The sequence below is a fragment of the Scyliorhinus torazame genome, chromosome 1 (genome assembly GCF_047496885.1).
Source record: "Scyliorhinus torazame isolate Kashiwa2021f chromosome 1, sScyTor2.1, whole genome shotgun sequence".
In the NCBI taxonomy this organism is placed as follows: domain Eukaryota; kingdom Metazoa; phylum Chordata; class Chondrichthyes; order Carcharhiniformes; family Scyliorhinidae; genus Scyliorhinus; species Scyliorhinus torazame.
In genome coordinates this window covers 17081590-17104180 of record NC_092707.1, presented here as the reverse complement: position 1 = coordinate 17104180, position 22591 = coordinate 17081590, and the positions used below count along the sequence as shown (strand labels likewise).

Genomic DNA, 22591 nt, shown 5'->3' with positions numbered 1-22591 from the left:
AGCTTAGGTGGGAGGAAACCGGAGCACCAGGAGGAAACCCATGCAGACACTGGGAGAATGTTCACACCCCGCACAGACAGCGACCCAGGCGGGAATCGAACCTGGGAACCTGGAGCTGTGAAGCAACTGTGTTACCGAGCTGCCCACCACACTCTGGCAGTGAATTCCACAGATTCACAACCCTTTGGGAGAAGTAGTTTCTCATCTCCATTTTAAATTTGCAACCTCTTATCCTGAGACTATGACCTCACATTCTAGAATGTCCCACAAGGGGAAGCACCCACCCCACAATAATACTTTGTACCTTTTATTATCTTATATACCTCAATATAATCTCCCCTCATTCTTCTAAACTCAAGGGATTATTGGCCTAAACTGCTCAATATCTCTTCATAAGACAAACCCCTCATCTCTGGAAACAATCTACTGAACCTTCTCTGAACTGCCTCCAATGCCACCACATCTTTCTCCAAATAAGGGTACCAAAACTGTGCACAATACTCCATGCGCAGTCTCACTAATGCCTTGTACAGTTTCACAACCTTTATATTCTATTCCTTCAGCCATCAATGCCAACATTCAATTTGCTTTCTTTATTACCTGCTGCACCTGCATGCTAGTTTTCTGTGACTTATGCACGAGGACACCCAAATCCTTCTGCTTCAGAGTACCCAAAGTCTCTCCCCATTTGGATAATAAGTTGCTTTTTCACTTTTCCAACCAAAATGGATGACCTCACACTTATCCACATTAAACTCAATCTGCCACATTGTGGCCCACTCATCTAACCCATTTTTTTGGCCCACTAATTTAACAGGAAATGGCGCTTCAGCCCTCCAAGCCTGTGTCGGCCATGATGCCCTAACTAAAACAAAACCTTCTTGTTTTGGTCCGTATCCCTCTATTTCCTCCCGATTCATGGTGGCAACCAGGTGCCTCTTAAATGTTGCTGATGTGCCTGCTTCCACATCCTCTGGCAGCGCGTTCCAGGCACCCGCCACGCTGAAAGGTGACTCCGCACATCTCCCTTAAACTTTCTCCATGTCAGGATTTCGCACGCCCAGGCTTTCGCCCCCCACCATCTGGCCTGGGCTTGCAAAATCCTACAAAATGTCCTGGCTTGAGACAATTCACACCTCTTTAACCTGTGATTGTCCCCCTCTCCAGTTGCTCCGTCTGGACCTCTAGACTTACTTGCCTGCAAAGACTCGCATTCAAAGTATCGTATTGCATCTTTGACTTTGTCTATGTAAATATTTCTGGAACCCTGCTCTTCATTCACCGGAGGAAGGAGCAGTGCTCCGAAAGCTAGTGATTTGAAACAAACCTGTTGGATTTGAACCTGGTCTTGTAACACCCTCGACACCAGGCAACATCCTGGTGAACCTTCTTTGCACTCTCTCTAAAGCTTCCACGTCTTTCTGATAATGTGGCGACCAGAACTGTACGCAATACTCCAAATGTGGCCAAACCAAGTTTTTATACAGCTGCAACATGATTTACCAACTCCTGAACTCAGTGCCCTGGCTGAAGGCAAGCATGCCGCATGCCTTTTTAATCACTTTGGCCACCTGTGTTGCCACTTTTAGGAAACTGTGGACCTGCACGCTTAGATCCCTCTGTACGTTAATGTTCCTAAGCCATTTACAGGATAATTCAAACCTAGATTCGTTCCTCCAAAATGCTTCACCTCGCATTCATCCGGATTAAACTCCAATTGCTATTTCTGTGCCCAAGTCTCCAATCTATCTAGACCCTGTTGTATCCTCCGACAATCCTCGGCACGGGACGATCTGCAACTCCGCCAATTTGTGTGTCATCCGCCAAATGCTAATCAGACCACCCACATTTTCCTCCACATCATTTATACATTCTACAAACAACAGAGATCCCAGCACTGATCCCTGCGGACCACTTCCATCGCTATCATCTTCTATAACCAAGCCAGTTCTGTATCCATTGAGCCAGCCCACCGTAAATCACATGTGATTTTAGTCTTTGTTCCAGTCAGTCATGTGGAACCTTGTCAAATGCCTTACTAAAGTCTGTATAAACTATATCCACAGCCCTTCCCACCAAGTTCTTTGTCACCTCTTCAAAATACTCAATCAAGTTGGTGAGACATGACCTTCCCTGGGCAAAACCATGCTGCCTGTCATTAACTAGTGCATTTTTCTCCCAAGTGCATATATCCTGCCCCTCACTATCTTTTTCAAAATCTTCCTCACCACTGATGTCAGGCTCACCGGTCTAGAATTTGCTGGATTATCCCTACTTCCTTTCTTAAATAAGGGAATAACATTTGGCTATTCTCCAGTCCTCTGGAACCTCATCTATGGCCAAAGAGGGTATGAAGCTATCTGTTAAGACCCCAGCTATTTCTCCCCTCGTCTCCCCCAGTAACCTGGGATAGATCCCATCTGACCCCGGGGACTTGTATACCTTAATGCAATTTAGGACTTCAAAGGACTTCCTCCTTTGAAATATTGACGTTCAATATTGTTCATGCACCTGTCCCTGACCTCAATAATCGGTCATGTCCATCTCCCTGGTGAATACCGATGCAAATCCTTTGGATTTGCAAGTGATTTCTGGGAGGCAAGTTTTTCCTTTAAAAACACTTACCTTCACAGGAGCAGGCCTTTGGATTTCGGCAGGAGCAGTGCGCAAGTGATTTCTGGGAGGTAAGTTTTTCCTTTAAAAACGCTTACCTGCACAGGAGCAGGCCTTTGGATTTCGACGGGAGCGGTGCGCAAGTGATTTCTGGGAGCTAAGTTTTTCCTTTAAAAACACTTACCTAGTCCCGTTTCTGTTCTTTTCTTTTTTTTTTTTAATATAAGGCGGGAACCGGAAGTTCGACTTCTGGGAAGGACCCCCACCCCCCAAACCAATAAATTCTGGTGGAGAGGAAACCCGAGACACTACACGTGTAGTGTCAGAGTGAGAATTTGGTAGTTTGGTGCAGTGAGGTAACCAGGAAAGGTAAGTGGTTAATCTAATTGTGCTGTTTTTCAGTTAAAAGTGCAGGGTAGATTAGTGTCTGATTGGCTGAAGCTGCCCCCACCATAAACTTAAATTAAACTAATTAATTAATCAGTGATGGCTGGTCAGGTGATGTGCTTGAGCTGCTTGATGTGGGAGCTGGCAGATCCTATTGCGAGCTGCAGCGACCACGTCTGCAGTAAGTGTTGGCTGCTCGAAGAGCTCCGGCTCAGAGTTGATGAGCTGGAGTCTGAGCTTCAAACACTGAGGCACATCCGGGAGGGGGAGACTTACCTGGACACTGTTTCAGGAGGCAGTCACACCTGTCAGAGTAAGTAGTTTAAATCCTGCCAGTGGCCAGGGACAGCAGGGTGTGACTGCAAGTCAGGCAGGTAAAGGGAACCAGCAGTCAGGAACTCAGGAGCCTCAGTCCTTGACCCTGTCCAACAGGTACGAGGCACTTGCTCCCTGTGAAGATGGCGAACAGGGTTGCAGGAAGGATGAGTCAGCTGACCAAGGCACCATGGTTCAGCAGGCCATTCAAGGGGAGGGAGTAAATAGGCAAGTTGTAGGGGATTCTATTATCAGGGGGATAGATAGTATCCTTTGTGAGCAGGATAAAGAGTCCCGCATGGTATGTTGCCTGCCCGGTGCTAGGGTGCGGGACATCTCTGACCGGCTTGCAAGTTTACTGGAGAGGGAGGGGGAGGATCCAGTTGTTGCGGTCCATGTCAGTACCAACAACATAGGGAAGTCTAGGAAAGAGGACCTGTTTAGAGATTATAAAGAGCTAGGATTCAAATTAAAAAACAGGTCCTCAAGGGTCATAATCTCCGGATTACTGCCCGAGCCACGTGCAAATTGGCATAGGGAGGCAAGAATAAGGGAAGTTAACACGTGGCTGAAAGAGTGGTGTGGGAATGAGGGTTCCTTTTCATGGGACACTGGCATCAGTTTTGGGACAGGGGGGACCTATACCGTTGGGATGGTCTCCACCTGAACCGAACTGGGACCAGTGTTTGGGCGAAAAGAGTAAATAGGGTGGTCAAAAGGACTTTAAACTGAAGATTGGGGGGGGGGGGGGCGGGGGAAGAAGGGAAAGTCAGGGAACCAAGAGGTGAAGTAATCAGCGGGGAGCGTAGCTGCTTAGGAATACAAAAAAACACAAACAGACAAAACTCAAGAGTGGTTACAATAGTCCCCATCCCACAAAATATTAGTGTATGGAAAGGCTCAGTAAACCAAGGTCCACCACACTAAGAAAACAAAAAGGGACGGTCAATAAAGAATTAAAGGTGCTATATTTAAATGCGCGCAGTGTACGGACAAGGTAGATGAGCTTGTGGCCCAGATTGTGACTGGCAGGTATGATGTGGTAGGCATCACAGAGACATGGTTGCAGGGGGTTCAGGACTGGCATTTAAACATCCAGGGATTCACAACCTATCGAAAAGACAGGTGGGCAGAGGGGGCGGGGTTGCCTTGTTAATCAGGAATGAAATTAAATCAATAGCACTAAACGACATAGGGTCAGATGATGTGGAGCCTGTGTGGGTAGAGTTGAGGAACCACAAAGGCAAAAAAATCATAATGGGAGTTATGTACAGGCCTCCTAACAGTGGTCAGGACCGGGTGCACAAAATGCACCACAAAATAGAAAGTGCATGTCAGAAAGGCAAGGTCACAGTGATCATGGGGGACTTCAATATGCAGGTGGACTGGGTAAATAATGCTGCCAGTGGACCCAAGGAAAGGGAATTCATTGAATGTTTACAGGAGGGCTTTTTGGAACAGCTTGTGATGGAGCCCACGAGGGAACAGGCCATTCTGGACTTAGTGTTATGTAATGAGCCAGACTTGATTAAAGATCTTAAAGGGAGCACTTAGGAGGCAGTGATCATAATGTGGTCGAATTCAATCTCCAATTTGAAAGAAAGTAGAATCAGATGTAAAGGTGTTACAGTTAAATAAAGGTAACTACAGGGGCATGAGGGGGGAACTGACGAAAATCGATTGGGAGCAGAGCCTAGTGGGAAAGACAGTAGAACAGCAATGGCAGGAGTTTCTGGGAGTAATTGAGGACACAGTACAGAGGTTCATCCCGAAGAAAAGAAAGGTTATCAGAGGGGGGGGAATTAGGCAACCATGGCTGACAAAGGAAGTTAGGGAATGCATCAAAGCAAAAGAGAAAGCCTATAATGTGGCAAAGAGTAGTGGGAAGTCAGAAGATTGGGAAGACTACAAAAACAAAGAGGATAACAAAGAGAGAAATAAGGAAAGAGAGGATCAAATTTGAAGGTAGGCTAGCCAGTAACATTAGGAATGATAGTAAAAGTTTCTTTAAATACATTAAAAACAAACGGGAGGCAGAAGTTGACATTGGAACGCTCCAAAATGACGCTGGTAATTTTGTGATGGGAGACAAGGAAATAGCTGAGGAACTGAATAAGTACTTTGCGTCAGTCTTCACAGTAGAAGACATGAGTAATATCCCAACAATTCCGGAGAGTCAGGGGGCAGAGTTGAATATGGTAGCCATCACAAAGGAGAAAGTGCTAGAGAAACTAAGAGGTCTAAAAATTGATAAATCTCCAGGCCCAGATGGGCTACATCCTAGAGTTCTAAAGGAGATAGCTGAAGAAAGTGGAGGCGTTAGTTATGATCTTTCAAAAGTCACTGGAGTCAGGGAAAGTCACAGAGGATTGGAAAATCGCTGTTGTAACCCCCCTGTTCAAGAAGGGAAGAAGAAAGATGGAAAATTATAGGCCAATTAGCCTAACCTCGGTTGTTGGCAAGATTCTAGAATCCATTGTTAAGGATGAGATTTCTAAATTCTTGGAAGTGCAGGGTCGGATTAGGACACGCCAGCATGGATTTAGTAAGGGGAGGTCGTGCCTGACAAACCTGTTCGAGTTCTTTGAAGAGATAACAAATAGGTTAGACCAAGGAGAGCCAATGGATGTTATCTATCTTGACTTCCAAAAGGCCTTTGATAAGGCGCCTCTGCTGAGTAAAATAAGGGCCCATGGTATTCGAGGCAAGGTACTAACATGGATTGCCGATTGGCTGTCAGGCAGAAGGCAGAGAGTTGGGATAAAAGGTTCTTTTTCGGAATGGCAACCGGTGACGAGTGGTGTCCCGCAGGGTTCAGTGTTGGGGCCACAGCTGTTCTCTTTATATATTAACGATCTAGATGACGGGACTGGGGGCATTCTGGCTAAGTTTGCCGATGATACAAAGATAGGTGGAGGGGCAGGTAGTACGGAGGAGGTGGGGAGGCTGCAGAAAGATTCAGACAGTTTAGGAGAGTGGTCCAAGAAATGGCTGATGAAATTCAACGTGGGCAAGTGCGAGGTCTTGCACTTTGGAAAAAAGAATAGAGGCATGGACTATTTTCTAAACGGTGACAAAATTCATAATGCTGAAGCGCAAAGTGACTTGGGAGTCCTAGTCCAGGATTCTCTAAAGGTAAACTTGCAGGTCGAGTCCGTAATTAAGAAAGCAAATGCAATGTTGTCATTCATCTCAAGAGGCTTGGAATATAAAAGCAGGGATGTACTTCTGAAGCTTTATAAAGCGTTAGATAGGCCCCATTTAGAATACTGTGAGCAATTTTGGGCCCCACACCTCAGGAAGGACATACTGGCACTGGAGCGGGTCCAGCGGAGATTCACACGGATGATCCCAGGAATGGTAGGCCTAACATACGATGAACGTCTGAGGATCCTGGGATTATATTCATTGGAGTTTAGGAGGTTGAGGGGAGATCCAATAGAAACTTACAAGATAATGAATGGCTTAGATAGGGTGGATGTAGGGAAGTTGTTTCCATTAGCAGGGGAGACTAGGACCCGGGGGCACAGCCTTAGAATAAAAGGGAGTCACTTTTGAACAGAGATGAGGAGAAATTTCTTCAGCCAGAGAGTGGTGGGTCTGTGGAATTCATTGCCACAGAAGGCGGTGGAGGTCAGGACGTTGAGTGTCTTTAAGACAGAAGTTGATAAATTCTTGATTTCTCGAGGAATTAAGGGCTATGGAGAGAGAGCGGGTAAATGGAGTTGAAATCAGCCATGATTGAATGGTGGAGTGGACTCGATGGGTCGAATGGTCTTACTTCCGCTCCTATCTCTTATGGTCTTATGGTCTTAAAGTACTCATTAAGGATTTACCCACTTCTTGTGCTTCCATGCATAACTTACCTCCATTCTTCTTGAATGGGCCTACTCTTTCTCTTGCTATCCTCTTGCTCCTGATATATGCATATAAAGCCTGAGGATTCTCGCTGACCGTGTTTGCTAAAGAAATTTCCTGGCCTCTTTTAGTCCTCCGAATTCCACATTTAAGTTCCTTCCTACATTCACTGTACTCCTCAAGAGCTTAGTCAGTTTTTAGATGCCCAGACCTATCGTATGTTTCCTTTTTCCTTTTGACTAAGCTTACAATTTCCCTGGTCACCCATGGTTCCCGAACCCTGCCATTCTTCATTTTTGCGGGGACATGCCGGTCATGCACTTCAATCAAATGGCCTTAAAAAGCCTCTCAAGTCAGGCGTGGGATTTGCCTTCAAATAGCCGCTCCAATCCCATACCCCAGTTCCTGTCTAATTTGGATGCAATTGGCTTTCAGTCAATTAAGCACCCTCACCCGTGGGCCACTCGTCCTTAACCATGACTATTCAAAATCTTATGGAATCATGGTCGCTAAGCCCAAAACGCTCCGCCTACTGAAACATCAATCACCTGGCCTGGCTCATGTCCCAATGCTAAATCTAGTATGGGCTCCTCCCTGGTAGGATTGTAAACATACCTATCAAAAAGCCCTCCTGGACACATCTAACAAATTGCTCTCCATGCGAGCCTCTGGCTGTAAGGGATTCCCAGTCAAAATGGGAAGTTCAAGTCACCCATCACAGCTACCCTTTTTCATACCTTTTCAGTATATGATGACACAATTGCTCCTCAGTCTCCTGCAGGCCGTTGGGAGGTCTATAGTAGACTCCTAACATTGATATTTCACCCTTCTTATTCCTGTGTTCCACCCATAATTCCTCACTACAAGATCCATCCAATGTGTCCTCCCTCAACACAGTTGTGATCTGCTCCCAAATCAGCAATGCAACTCCCCATCACTTGATTTTCCCCTTCTGTCCCGTCTCAAACAACAACATCCTGGAACGTTAAGCTGCCAGTCCCGTCCCTCCAACCATATTTCCATAATTTCAATTACATCCTAGTTCCATGCAATAATCCAGGCTTTCAGTTCATCTGTTCCACCGGTTATAATTCTTGCATTGAAGCAAATGCACTCCAGACCTACCGTCCCCCGTCCCGTGTCCCCCCCCCCCCCCCCCCCCCCCCCCCCCCCCGAGCCCGGCGGCTTCCCCCTGCCCGAGCCCGGCGGCTTCCCCCTGCCCGAGCCCGGTGGCTTCCCCCTGCCCGAGCCCGGCGGCTTCCCCCTGCCCGAGCCCGGCGGCTTCCCCCTGCGGCCTCCCTCTGCCCGAGCCCGGCGACTTCACTCTGCCCTCTCTTACTCTGCACTATGTTTATCTCAGTCTCACTTTCCCCCAAGTCTCTACATTTACTGGCCTGCTGTTCTGGTTCCCACTCATCTAATCCATCTCTTTGGCCCACACATCTAAACCATCTGTATCCATTTGTAAATTTATTTCCTCATTGCAACTTTTGTCCAACTACTGTCATCTGCCAATTTTGCGACAGAACCTGCTATCCCTGTATCCAAGTCTTTAATGTAGTTTGTAAATAGTTCGGCCCCCAAGAACTTAACTCTATGGCACCCCACTAGTTACATCTCGTCATGCAGAAAAAGACCTATTTATCCCGCCTCTGTCCGTCAGCCAGTCTTCTATCCAAGCTCATATATTATCCCTAACCCCATGTGATCAAACCTTGTACTTGGCACCTCAAACACCGTCTAGAAGTCCCGATATACTGCATCTACATTGATGTAGATCCCCATTTGGCTTGTTACAACTTCGAAGAACTCCAGTATTAGTCAAACATGATTCATCCTTCATAAAACCATGCAGACTGTCTCCTGGATTGTGTTTGGACTTTCAAAATGTCCTCGTATAACTTCTTTAATAATGGATTCTAACAATTTCCCAACAGATGTTAATTAACTGATCTGTAATTTCCTGCATTCTGCCTCCTTCCCTTTTTGAATAAGGGCATTATATTAGCATTTTTCCAATCCACTGGAACTTTTCCCGTATCCAGTGAATTTTGGAATATTCTAACCAATGGATTAAACATCTCTGCTGCCACTTCCTTTAACACCCCTGGGGACTTGCCTGCCTTCAATCCCAATAATTTGTTGAGTACTGTTTCCCTATTGATGCTGATTGTTCCAAGTTCCACCCTTTCTATTACCTCAGAATTACCTTAGCTCTTTTAGTAACCCTTTGTTTATGTTTGAAAATTTCCCAATCTTCCAGCCTGCCGCTAGCCTTTGCAATGTCCTTAACCTACTTGCTCAGCCATGGATATTTTTTACTCGCTCATGGTCTGTCTTCCTCGCTGGAATATATTTTTGTTGTGAGGAATTTAACATCTCCTGAAATCACTGCCACTGCTCATCAAGTATCCCACCTTTTAACCTTCACGTTGCTGGGGTTCTCACTCACAAACTGAATTTTGAATTCTATCATACAATGGTCATTGTTCGCTTGAGGATCCTCAACTATGAGGTCATCAATTAATCCTCCTCATTACACAACACCAAATCCCTGGTTGCTTTCCCAACATATTGTTTCCAGAAACAATCTATAATACATTCAATGAACTCCCTCTCAAAGCTTCCCTTGCCAATTTGATTAATCCAGTGTATATGCATAATACATTCACCCAAGATTATTGTCGTATGTTTCTTACAAGCGCGCAGTATTCCGCGTATTGCTTCCACCTCACTGGACCACACTTTAGGTAGGATATGAAGGCATTAGAGAGGGTAAGAAATAGTTCATGAGAATGGATGGAGGGATCAGAAACTTCACTAGTGGAAAAAGATTAGAAAAGCTAAGTCTGCTCTCCTTGCAGAGAGGATATGGGGAGGTTTAATTACTGTAATCAAAATCGGGTCTGGACAGAGTAGGTAGGACCCATTGGTGGAAGAACAAGAGCCAGAGGATAGGATAGAAATAAGATAATTGGCAAAAACAGCAACAGATGTAAAAAAAAAAAAAAAAAAAAATTTCATGTAAGTGGTTAGGACCTGACGTAGTGCACTCGGGGTGAATTGAGATTTTCAAAAGAAAAATGGACCATTAACTGAAAATGAACTATTTGCAGAACTGGTCGTGGCACCAGGTAAACTGCTCCTTCAGAGGGTCAGCACAGACATGGGCCAATTGGTCTCCTATCCTTTAACTGTTCCCTGATTCAATGTGGCAGCCAATCTGTTCACAGCAAACTCCCAAAATAAATGAAATCTATGGTCAGATGAACAGTTTTGTATGTTCAAGTGTTAAATGTTGGTCAGGGCAACAAATTTCTCTCAAGAGTAGACAATTAAATTGGTTGCTACTTATCGCAGAGATCCAACCTGCATAGAATTGTTTCAAGATACAAAACATTTCTGAAAAATTCAATTTGATTTAATCTAATGCAAAGGAAACATCTGCTGCAAAGAAAGAAAGCTAGCATTGTGCACGTCAGACTGAATTGCTTTTAGTACAAAACATACTCAATGGGGCACTTAAATCAGTGCTAGCATCTCAGTGTAACACAATTAATGATAACTAGGGGAATTGAAAATCTTACAAACTGAACTGGCAGAGTGTTTGCAATTGGCCATTTGCATCAGTTGGGAAATTATATTACTTATGACCGAACCAGGGTATAACTTGATTCATCGTGGCTTGCATGCAGCACCGTGTTAGTTGCTATTTCATCAGGATGACAAAACTCTCAGCTCATGAATATTGCAAGTATGAGCAAGTTAGCAAGATACTTGTACTAATTACAAGGACAGGATGGGAGCAAAAAGCAGCTTAAGGAATTAGCTCCCAGAGGATCGGAAAAGTGAGATCGCAGAATCTCAATGAATTAATGTAAACGAGTACAGAATTAGCATAAGTACAAGAGGTTATTCATGAAGGCCCTATCTTCTCAACCTTGCCCCTCGTCCTGAGGTGTGGTGACCTCAGGTTAAACCACCACCAGTCAGGTTCCCCCCTCAAAAGTGGAAAGCAGCCTATGGTCATTTGGGACTACAGCAACTGGGGAGCTAGGATGAGTAACTGATGACTATGGTCGCTCTCTCTCACTTTCCACTACAGCATCCTTCAAGGACTCATTCCCACTGTCCTGCCTCAGTTGCATCTGTTGCAATGATGCTCCCTTCCAAAAAGGCACTTCTGACCTGCCCTCATTTTTTTGGAACACTCTTTTGGACTTAGCATTATGTTCTACCTCAGACCATGAACTTGCTCGTCCATTTTGACTCCCTTAATATAAATTTATTTTGTGCCCTCCCGTTTATCTCTGCCAGAGCCAAGTTTTATTTTCTAGCATTTTGTTTTTAGTTCAGGTTTCCAGTATCCGTCGTGTTTTGCTTTTACCTTGTTAGGATCCTGAACGAGAACCCAACTATTATCAATTCATAAAACGGCAAAATGTTACTGTACCACTGGAGAGATAACACTTGCCAATAGTATCTTTTATGTTAAAATAAACTTACATTTATTTCAGAATTAACTGCATCCGCAAAGAAATAGCGTTGCAGTTAATAGTTCAAAGAAGGAACCTCAACTTACTTCCTAAACCTGCCACTATATTCCAATTAAGCAAACCAATAATATATTAAATACCACTTGTGAATAAAGTATACTGGGGTTTTACTGGCTTTTCTCTTGCAGAACCTTTGGAGAGAATTAACTACTGCATCTGTACCCAAAGCACAAGGCATTCCTTTGTCCCTTCTTGGGGCAGCACGGTAGCATGGTGGTTAGCAAAATTGCTTCACAGCTCCAGGGTCCCAGGTTCGATTCCCGGCTTGGTTCACTGTCTGTGCGGAGTCTGCACGTTCTCCCCGTGTGTGTGGGGGGGTTTCCTCCGGGTGCTCAGGTTTCCTCCCACAGTCCAAAGATGTGCAGGTTAGGTGGATTGGCCATGATAAATTGCCCTTAGTGTTGGGTGGGATTAACGGGTTATGGGGATAGGGTGGAGATGTGGGCTTGGGTAGGGTGCTCTTTCAAAGAGCTGGTGCAGACTCGATGGGCCGAATGGCCTCCTTCTGTACTGTAAATTCTATGATTCTAGCAAGATGTATCTCGACTTGTTTCGCCAGGAGCAAACAATGCATACCTCAAATTATCTATATCTCAGGGGTCCTTCAAATGTAACTAATATTCCATTCGCTACCTGTGAGTAAGTAAATGGTTCTCAATATCTGTAATAGAACACTTCACCTGCAAATCAATGATCACCTCACTTTACTAAACCGGAGTTGGTTTAGCACAGGGCTAAATCACTGGCTTTAGAAGCAGACCAAGGCAGGCCAGCAGCACCACTTCAGAATTAATTTCATTTTCTAAATATAGATAAACATTTCAGAAAAAAAAGCAACTCATGATCACCCTGATGCAATCCCATCATACTCAGTTTCTTATTTTGCAGAAATCTCGAGATATTTTGCTCAAGAGGGACATGGATTGGCATACCCAATGCTGTCCTCACAGATCTAAATTATTTAAGTTGCATCATTTGGCTACCCAAAGCAATTGTTAAAATGATCTTCAAGTTATGCGTTTACAGTTCCGGACTGACAGAACAGGCTGAATAACTGAAATAGATGTACAGATTCAGATGTACAAATCTCATCAAAGATTTAAAATATTAAACACATCTTTGAGCACCTTCATAAGAAAAAGAAAAGCTATTCAAGAAATGCTGTCAGGAGCTGCTTTTGCAATTGGTTTGCATTTTAAGCAACAGGAGGTTAGAGTACCATAATGGCATTGTTTCAGATTAATCTCTCACATACTCTTCAATCACAACAATGCACCACCACTTTTTGTAATTATAACTTATCACCCAGAGAGTAGCTGAGATGATTCTCTATTATTGTCATTTACAGTTGTACAGTCAAAAGTTGCAAGTTCATTGAGCTTTAATCAGGATAGAGGTTTCCAGGTATCTTTTTATCCATGTAGACATTCAATCTTTTTGCATTATACAGTGAAGAGCAGACAGTTGAACATCTCCAACCTAATTATTACCAAGTGTTTGAAACTGGAGGAATCTAATTCCTCCTTCCTTCTAGGCTGCAAATCCAATGCTACTTTCACATTCATTTACTGTGAACAGTACGCACAAGTTCAAAACTCCCCAAGAAAGAATTAAGATGGCCAAAGCCTGCTCTTCAAAAAAAAAAATGAACTTAGTGTATCCAATTTCTTTTCCAATTAAGGGGCAATTTAGCATGGCCAATTCACCTACCCTGCACATCTGTGTGTTGTGGGGCGAGGTCCATACAGACACTGGGAGAATGTGCAAACTCCACACAGACAGTAACATGGGGCCAGGATCGAACCCAGGTACTCAGCACCATGAGGCAGCAGTGCTGACCACTGCTGCACCGTGTCGCCTACCTTCAATAACATTAATAGAACATTAAAGTTCTATAGAAATGACGTCCGGGTGCGGCGATGACCAGCTAAGTCGCACGTTTCGGCACCTCCCGTTTCAACAGACTTTTGGGCTCTTACCGGGAGCCCAAACGCAAATTTTCAAAGGCTAAACCCAGTGTGAGGCGACAAAGGAACGAGTCCCCCCCCCCCCCGGGTGTGGATGGAAAGAAGTGATAGTAGTGGCCAGATTGTGGAGGATCCTCTGGAGCAGTGGCAGGGAACGGAAGGGAGAAGCAAGATGGCGGCTGAGGGAGCCCAGTTGGTATGGGGCCTGGAACGGCAGGAGTTCCTCCGGCGATGTGTGGAGGAGCTCAAGAAGGAGGTGCTGGCGCCGATGCTGCAGGCGATTGAGGGGCTGAAGGAGACACAAAAGACCTAAGAGATGGAGCTCCGTGGAGTGAAGGCAAAGGCTGCCGAAAATGAAGACGAGATACAGGGCTTGGTGGTGAAGACGGAGACGCACGAGGCGCTACACAAGAGGTGTATGGAGAGATTGGAAGCCCTGGAAAATAGCTCGAGGATAAAGAACTTAAGGATTTTGGGTCTTCCCGAAGAGGCAGAGGGAGCGGACGTTGGGGCGTACGTGAGTGTGATGCTCCATACCTTAATGGGAGCTGAGGCCCGACGGACCCCCTGGAAGTGGAGGGAGCATACCGGGTCCTCGTGAGAAGACCAAAGGCAGGGGAAATACCGCGAGCAATAGTGGTGAGATTCCACCGCTACAAGGACAGGGAGATGGTCCTGAGATGGGCTAAGACGACACGGAGCAGCAGATGGGAGAACGCGGTGATCCGCGTCTACCAAGATTGGAGTGCGGAGGTGGCGAGAAGGAGGGCGAGTTTCAATCTGGCCAAGGCGGTGCTCTACTGGAAGAAAGTGAAATTCGGAATGTTGCAGCCGGCAAGACTGTGGGTCACACACCAGGGCAAACACCACTACTTCGAGACGGCAGAGGAGGCATGGACATTCATTCAAGAGGAGAAATGGGACTAGATTTGGGAAAGGATGTTTGGAATGAAGTAGCGAGGTAGCGGCAAGAAATTGTAAATCAGATGGGGGAATTTTTTCCCCTCGAAGTGGGGGGGGACACGAAGAAATGTGGGTGCCGGTGGGAAGGGGATGGGGAAGGAGAGGGGGAGCTGCGCCATTAGGGGCGGGGCCGAGAGAGAAGCGTGGGCTCTGTTCCCGCGCTATGGAAACTGTGGCGGGAAAAGGGGGCGTATGAACGAGGGGGCCTCACACGCAGGGAGGCTAAGGATAAACGGGGGAAGCCGATGTCAGCCAGAGTTTGCTGACTCCGGGAAGCAATATGGGGGGTGCAATCAAGCTAGAGCGGGATCTGGGGGGGGGGGGGGGGGGGATTAACTGGGTTGCTGATGCTGCTAAGGGGAAGGGGGAGCTGTTACGAGATGGGATGGTCGGGACGGGAGGGTGCTGTCTGGGGGACAAGCGGTTGCGTGGGAACCGTGTGAGGAGCTGGTTTAAAAAAGGGGATGGCTAGTCGACGGGGGGGGGGGGGGGGGGTAGAGCCCCCCCAACCCGGTTGTTCACGTGGAACTTGAGAGGGTTGAATGGGCCGATTAAGAGCGTAAGGGTATTTGCGCACCTAAAGAAGCTAAAGGCAGACGTGGTTATGCTTCAGGAGACGCACCTGAAACTGGCGGATCAGGTTAGATCAAGAAAAGGATGGGTGGGAGGCTTGGATGCGAAAAATAGAGGAGTGGCAATACTGGTGGGGAAAAGGGTATCGTTTAAGGCGAAGACCATAGTGGTGGACAGTGGGGGTAGGTACGTGATGGTGAGTGGCAGATTGCAAGGTGAAGCGGTGGTGCTGGTGAACGTATATGTCCCGAATTGGGATGATGCAAACTTTATGAAGCGTATGTTGGGGCGCATCCCAGACCTAGAGATGGGAAAGTTGGTAATGGGGGGGGGGGGACTTCAACACAGTGCTGGACCCAGGGCTGGACCGGTCCAGATCTAGGACCGGGAGGAGGCCGGCAGCGGCCAAGGTGCTTCAGGGCTTTATGGAGCAGATGGGAGGAGTGGATCCCTGGAGATTTACTAGACCGAGGAGTAAAGAGTTTTCCTTCTTCTCCCACGTCCATACAGTGTACTCTCGGATAGATTTCTTTGTCCTGGGAAAGGCGCTGATCCCGAAGGTGGCAGGAGCGGAGTACTCAGCTATAGTCATTTCAGATCATGCCCCACATTGGGTAGATCTGGAACTAGGTGAGGAAAAGGAGCAACACCCACTTTGGAGATTGGACATCGGACTGTTGGCGGACGAGGGGGTATGCGGAAGGGTGAGGGGATGCATTGAAAGATACCTAGGAGGTTAATGATGATGGAGAGGTCCAGGTGGGAGTAATATGGGAGGCGCTGAAGGCGGTGGTGAGAGGGGAGCTGATCTCCATAAGGGCCCATAAGGGGAAACAAGAGGGTAAAGAAAGGGAGAGACTGATTGGGGAGATCTTGAGGGTGGATAGGCAATATGCGGAGGCTCCGGATGAAGGGCTATACAGGGAAAGACGGAGACTACACACGGACTTTGACTTGTTGACCACGGGTAAGGCGGAGACGCAGTGGAGGAAGGCACAGGGAGTACAGTATGAATACGGAGAGAAGGCGAGCCGACTGCTGGCCCAACAACTTAGGAAGAGGGGGGCGGCGCGAGAGATCGGAGGAGTTAGAGACGAGGAGGGAAGGATGGAACAGAGAGCGGAGAGGGTGAACGTGGTATTTAAGGTATTCTACGACAGGCTGTATAAGGCCCAACCCCCGGAAGGGAAAGAGGGAATGATGCATTTCCTAGACCAGTTGGAGTTCCCGAAGGTTGAGGAGCAGGAGAGGACAGGACTGGGAGCGCAGATTGAGGTAGAGGAGGTGGTAAAAGGAATCGGGAGCATGCAGGCAGGGAAGGCCCCGGGACCAGATGGGTTCCCAGTGGAATTTTATAGGAAATGTGTGGACCTGCTGGCCCCACTCCTGACGAGAACCTTCAATGAGGCCAAGGAAAGGGGGAACACTACCCCCAACAATGTCGGAGGCGACGATATCGCTGATCCTGAAAAGAGACAAAGACCCGCTGCAGTGCGGGTCATACAGGCCTATCCATCTCCTGAACGTAGATGCCAAGTTATTGGCCAAAGTGATGGCGACAAGAATAGAGGAGTGTGTCCCTGGGGTGGTGCATGGTGACCAAACAGGATTTGTCAAAGGGAGGCAATTGAATACCAATATACGGAGGTTGTTAGGGGTGATGATGATGCCCCCACCGGAGGGGGAGGCGGAGATAGTGGTGGCTATGGATGCAGAGAAGGCATTTGATAGAGTGGAGTGGGACTATCTGTGGGAGGTACTGAAGAGATTTGGATTTGGAGGGGGGTTCATTAGATGGGTTCGGCTCCTATACGGGGCCCCGGTGGCAAGTGTGATTACGAACAGGCAACGATCCGACTACATAGGGGCACAAGACAGGGGTGCCCCCTGTCCCCGTTACTGTTTGCGTTGGCAATTGAGCCATTGGCCATAGCGCTGAGGGGCTCCAGGAAGTGGAGAGGGGTACTTAGAGGAGGAGAACATCATCAGGTGTCATTATACGCGGATGATCTGCTGTTATATGTCGCGGACCCAGTGGAGGGGATGCCTGAGATAATGCAGACACTCAGGGAGTTTGGAGAGTTTTCGGGATACAAACTGAATATGGGGAAGAGTGAACTGTTTGTGATGCACCCCGGGGAACAGGGCAGGGGAATAGATGAGCTGCCGCTGAGGAGGGTAACAGGAAATTTCCGGTATTTAGGGATCCAGGTGGCCAGGGACTGGGGAACCTTGCGTAAGCTTAACTTGACGCGACTGGTAGTGCAGATGGAGGAGGACTTTAAGAGGTGGGATATGGTGCCCCTGTCATTGGCGGGCAGGGTGCAGGCGGTTAAAATGGTGGTCCTCCCGAGGTTTCTTTTTGTGTTTCAGTGCCTCCCCATACTGATTACAAAGACCTTTTTTTAAGAAGGTGGACAGGAGCATCATGAGCTTTGTGTGGGCCGGAAAGACCTCAAGGGTAAAGAGGGGGTTCCTGCAGCGCTGTAGAGATAGAGGGGGATTGGTACTGCCGAGTCGGAGTGATTATTATTGGGCCGCTAACGTGTCTGTGATATGTAAGTGGATGAGGGAAGAAGAAGGAGCGGCGTAGAAAAGGCTGGAGATGGCATCCTGTAGGGGAACTAGCTTAAAAGCACTGGCAACGGCGCCGCTGCCGTTCTCCCCGAAAAGTAACACCACAAACCCAGTGGTGGTGGCGACTCTGAAGATTTGGGGGCAGTGGAGACGACATAGGGGAGTGACGGGGGCCTCAGTGTGGTCCCCGATAAGGAACAACCACAGGTTCGTCCCGGGAAGGATAGACGGGGGATTTCAATCTTGGCAGTGAGCAGGAATTGCGAGACTGAAGGACTTGTTCTTGGACGGGATGTTCGCGAGTCTGGGAGCACGAACAGAAAAATACGGGTTGCCACCTGGGAATGCATTTCGCTATATGCAAGGTGAAGGCATTTGTGAAGCAACAGATAAGGGAATTTCCACAGCTCCCGGCGCAAGGGATCCAGGACAGTGTGATTTCGGGGGCATGGGTGGGTGACAGTAAGGTGTCCGATATATACAGGGAAATGAGAGACGAGGATAGAGGAACTGAAAGGAAAATGGGAGGAGGAGCTGGGGGAAGAGATTGAGGAGGGGCTGTGGGCAGATGCCCTAAGTAGGGTAAATTCCTCGTCCTCGTGTGCCAGGCTCAGCCTGATCCAATTCAAGGTTCTACACAGGGCGCATATGACGGGAGCAAGATTGAGCAGGTTTTTTGGGGTGGAGGATAGGTGCGGGAGGTGCGCGGGAAGCCCTGCGAACCACACCCACATGTTCTGGTCATGTCCGGTATTACACGGGTTCTGGGTGGGTGTGGCAAAAGTGATTTCAAAGGTGGTGGGGGTCCGGGTCGAACCAAGCTGGGGGTTGGCTATATTCGGGGTTGCAGATGAACCGGGAGTGCAGGAGGCGAGAGAGGCCGATGTTTTGACCTTTGCGTCCCTAGTAGCCCGGCAAAGGATTCTACTTATGTGGAAGGAAGCGTGGAGGCCTGGATAAATGGCATGGCAGGGTTTATAAAATTGGAGCGGATAAAGTACGCACTAAGACTTTCGGCTCAGGGGTTCACCAGGCGGTGGCAACCGTTCCTCGACTATCTCGCAGAACGATAAGGGAAAATAGGAACGACAACAGCAGCAACCGGGGGGGGGGGGGGGGGGGGGGGGGGGGGGGAAGAGGGTGCATTCGGGTCTTTGTTTTTTTTTCTTTTGGGTGTTGTTACATAATTGTTGTTCATATTTATCTTTTCAATGTTACTATTTCTTTTTGTTTTTTATTTGTGTTGGCATTTGCCGTTAGTTAATATATTATTTTAAAAACGATCAATGTATATACTGTTACAAAGTTGTAAAAATTGAAAATTTTTGGTTGATCGAAAAACTTTAATAAAATATATTTTTTTTAAAGTTCTATAGAAATAAAAATTATTTGATGCATTATCATATAATCATAGAATTTACAGTGCAGAAGGAGGCCATTCGGCCAAGCAGACCAAGGCAGGCCAGCAGCACTGTTCAATTCCCGTACCAGCCTCCCCGAACAGGCGCCGGAATGTGGCGACTCGGGGCTTTTCACAATATCATAACTTCATTGAAACCTACTTGTTACAATAAGCGATTTTCATTCATTCATTTCATAGAGTCTGCATCGGCCCTCGGAAAGAGCACCTTATCTAAGCCCATGCCTCCACCCTATCCCTGTAACCCCATCTAACCGTTTAATTTGGACACCAAGGGTAATTTAGCATGGCCAATCCACCTAACCTGCACATCTTTGAACTGTGGGAGGAAACGGCACCTGGAGGAAACACACGTAGACAGGGGAGACAGTGCAGACTCTGCACAGACAGTGACCTAAGCCGGAAATTGAACCTGGGACCCTGGAGCTGTGAAGCACTGTGCTAACCACTGTGCTGCCACCCCCCCACCCCCCCAAATCAAGTGTCTTTCCTTCTCCTTATGTTTGGTACGAGGGACCTGACCATGTTCTGCCAATGGCCAAGTAGCCATTCTTAATTAAAATATACAGCACAGAAACAAACAATTTGGCTGAATGAGTTCATGCTGGTTTCAACTTTCAACTAAAAGATTACTTTCACTCTCTACCCACATAATTAATCCTCTTTAATTTCTGCGTCATGTGCGTATCTAGGTTTCCTGAGATACATCTGCAGTACTCCCCTCAATTAAGCCCTGTGGTCAGGAGTTAAGAAGTTACTTCTGAATTTCCTGGTGACTACATTGCATCAATGACTTTTCATTTATACTTGCCGCACAAGTGGAAACACTGTGCCTACTAAAAAAACCTTGCACAAGTTCAAGGTCACTCCTTCTGCGAAACAGGACTCTCCAATTCATCCTCCTCTGGTAGCTGTCACAAGTCAGTTCTGGTATCATCCTTGCAAATCCTACTAGCAACCATTCCAGTAACTCCATATTTTTAGGAATATGGTGACCAGAGGTGTATAAAAAATATGGTCACCAGAGGTGTATATAGTATTCCATTGCGTTCCAACCCAATTTCAAAAAATGTTTAACCTAATTTCTCTTCTATTGATTCCAACAACATAAAGGGGCTGGTTTAGCACAAGGCTAAAGAACTGGCTTTTAAAGCAGACCCCGGCAGGTCGGCAGCACGGTTCAATTCCCGTACCAGCCACCCCGAACAGGTGTTGGAATGTGGCGACTAGGTGCTTTTCACAGTAACTTCATTTGAAGCCGACTTGTGACAATAAGCAATTTTCACTTAATTTTTCTTTCATTTCAAAATAAAATGTTGACTTGGCTTTGTCACGGTCTTATTGGCCGGCTTTGCAAATTTCCGTGACATGGTTATGTTTGCAATTGTGGGGAAAAATCTGGCTCCAATTCCATCTGCACGTTTGCTGATGACATTACCGTAGTGGGCCAGATCTCAAACAACGATGAGTCAGAGTACAGGAGGGAGAGAGAGAACGTGGTGAGTGGAGTGTTGCGATGACAACAATCCCTCCCTCAATGTCAGCAAAACTAAGGAGCTGGTCATCAACTTCAGCAAGCGTGGCACGGTGGCACAGTGGTTAGCACAGCCGCCTCATGGTGCCAAGGACCCGGGTTCGATCCCTGCTCCGGGTCACTGTGTGTGGAGTTTACACATTTTCCCAGGGTCTGCACGAGTCTCATCCCCACAACCCAAAGATGTGCAGACTAGGTGGATTAGCCATGCTAAATTGTCCCGTAATTGGGACAAAAATAATTGGGCACTCTTAATTTTTTAAAAACTTTTAAACTTCAGCAAGCGTAGTGTCGTACACACCCATCTATATCAATGGTGCCGAGATGGAGATGGTTGATAGCTTCAAATTCCTAAGTGTATACATCACCAACCATCTGTCCTAGTCCACCCACTGACACTATGACCAAGAAAGCACAACAGCACCTATACTTCCTCAGGAAATTCGGCATGCCCACATTGACTTATCAATTTTTACAGATATACCATAGAAAGCATCCCATTTGGCTGGTATGGCAACTGCTCAGCCCAAGACCGTAGGAAACCACATCGTCAAGAACACAGCCCAGTCCATCATGTCAATCAGTCTCCCATCCATTGACTCGGTCTACATCTCCCACTGCCTTGAGAAAGCAGGCAGCATAATCAAAGACCCGCTCCCACCCGGGTTATTCTGCCTTCCATCGGGGAGAAAATACAAAATGCTGAGAACATGCACTGACAGGTTTAAAAACAACTTCTTCCCCGCTCTTCCCAGGCTTCTGAATTACCCTCTTATGGGTGCATCTTCTCTACTGTTGTAGCACTATACTCCGTATGCTTCAGTCTATGTCTACGTATTTACCTTGTGTATTTATCGTATGTCCTACGTTTTTAATGTATGGAACAATCTGCCTAGACTGTATGCAGAACAATGCTTTCACTGTACCTTTGTACACATGACAATAAACTGAAATCAAATCAAATACCCCCATTCTCCTGTCTTCTCCCCATGACCTTCAACAGGTCAAACACTCATTCATCAACCTTATTTCAGACACAAGCTGTATTTGAAAGTGAACAAATGCAATGAAACCTTTGCCTAACAATGAAGAAAGCAGCATCACAGAAACAGACATTGCCCCTCCACATGCCAGCAGCAAGTGTTTAATCAACTGATAACAGGTACAAGACAATCTGGAGCACTTTTCTTCAGACGTCAAGTACCCTACCATACCATTCACAATAGAGCATACAAAGCCAAAGTAACTGCAAACGGTGCAAGTTTGAAATAAAAATAAAAAATGTAGCACAGTCAGCATCTAAAGAGGAAGATGTCAAGTTTACCCTTTAGATAGATCCTCTCTTCAGGACTAAAATCCGCAACATAAACAAATATTGTATCAGAATCGGAAGCAAATGAGGAAGTGAAAAAATTGGCATTCCAATTAGAGGAAGTAAATGACTTAAAATCCTGTTTTTGTTTTAAGCAGGTGTTTTAATGAAATAGGAGTAAGCAAGATATTTTCAAAATTACATTGAATGTCAAAGAGATATGACTAAAAAGGCTTACACAAGGAAAACGAAAGACAGTGAAGAGAAAAAGATTCTGCAGATACAGAACTAAAATCTAAGCTGAAATTGATAGAGAAGACAGTCAGTCCTTCAAGGGAAAACAATTTAAAGGAGGAAAGATTTATCAAAATGGCGGCAAGCTGCACATATCTAATGGGGGGGGGGGTCCAACACAAATTATTTTTGGATCAACCGAAGGAACGACTTCCAGCATTACGACACAAGTGACAGCCTACATACCATGCTTAGTAGAAAGCTACAATGAAAGAGAAGCAC

At 46.5% G+C, this 22591-nt stretch overlaps 1 protein-coding gene across 12 annotated transcripts in view; it reads right to left on the bottom strand.

The window, feature by feature from the left end:
- The window catches only part of arvcfb (ARVCF delta catenin family member b), a 546449-nt gene that overhangs the window by 422058 nt on the left and 101800 nt on the right, over positions 1-22591 (bottom strand). The window lies entirely within an intron of this gene.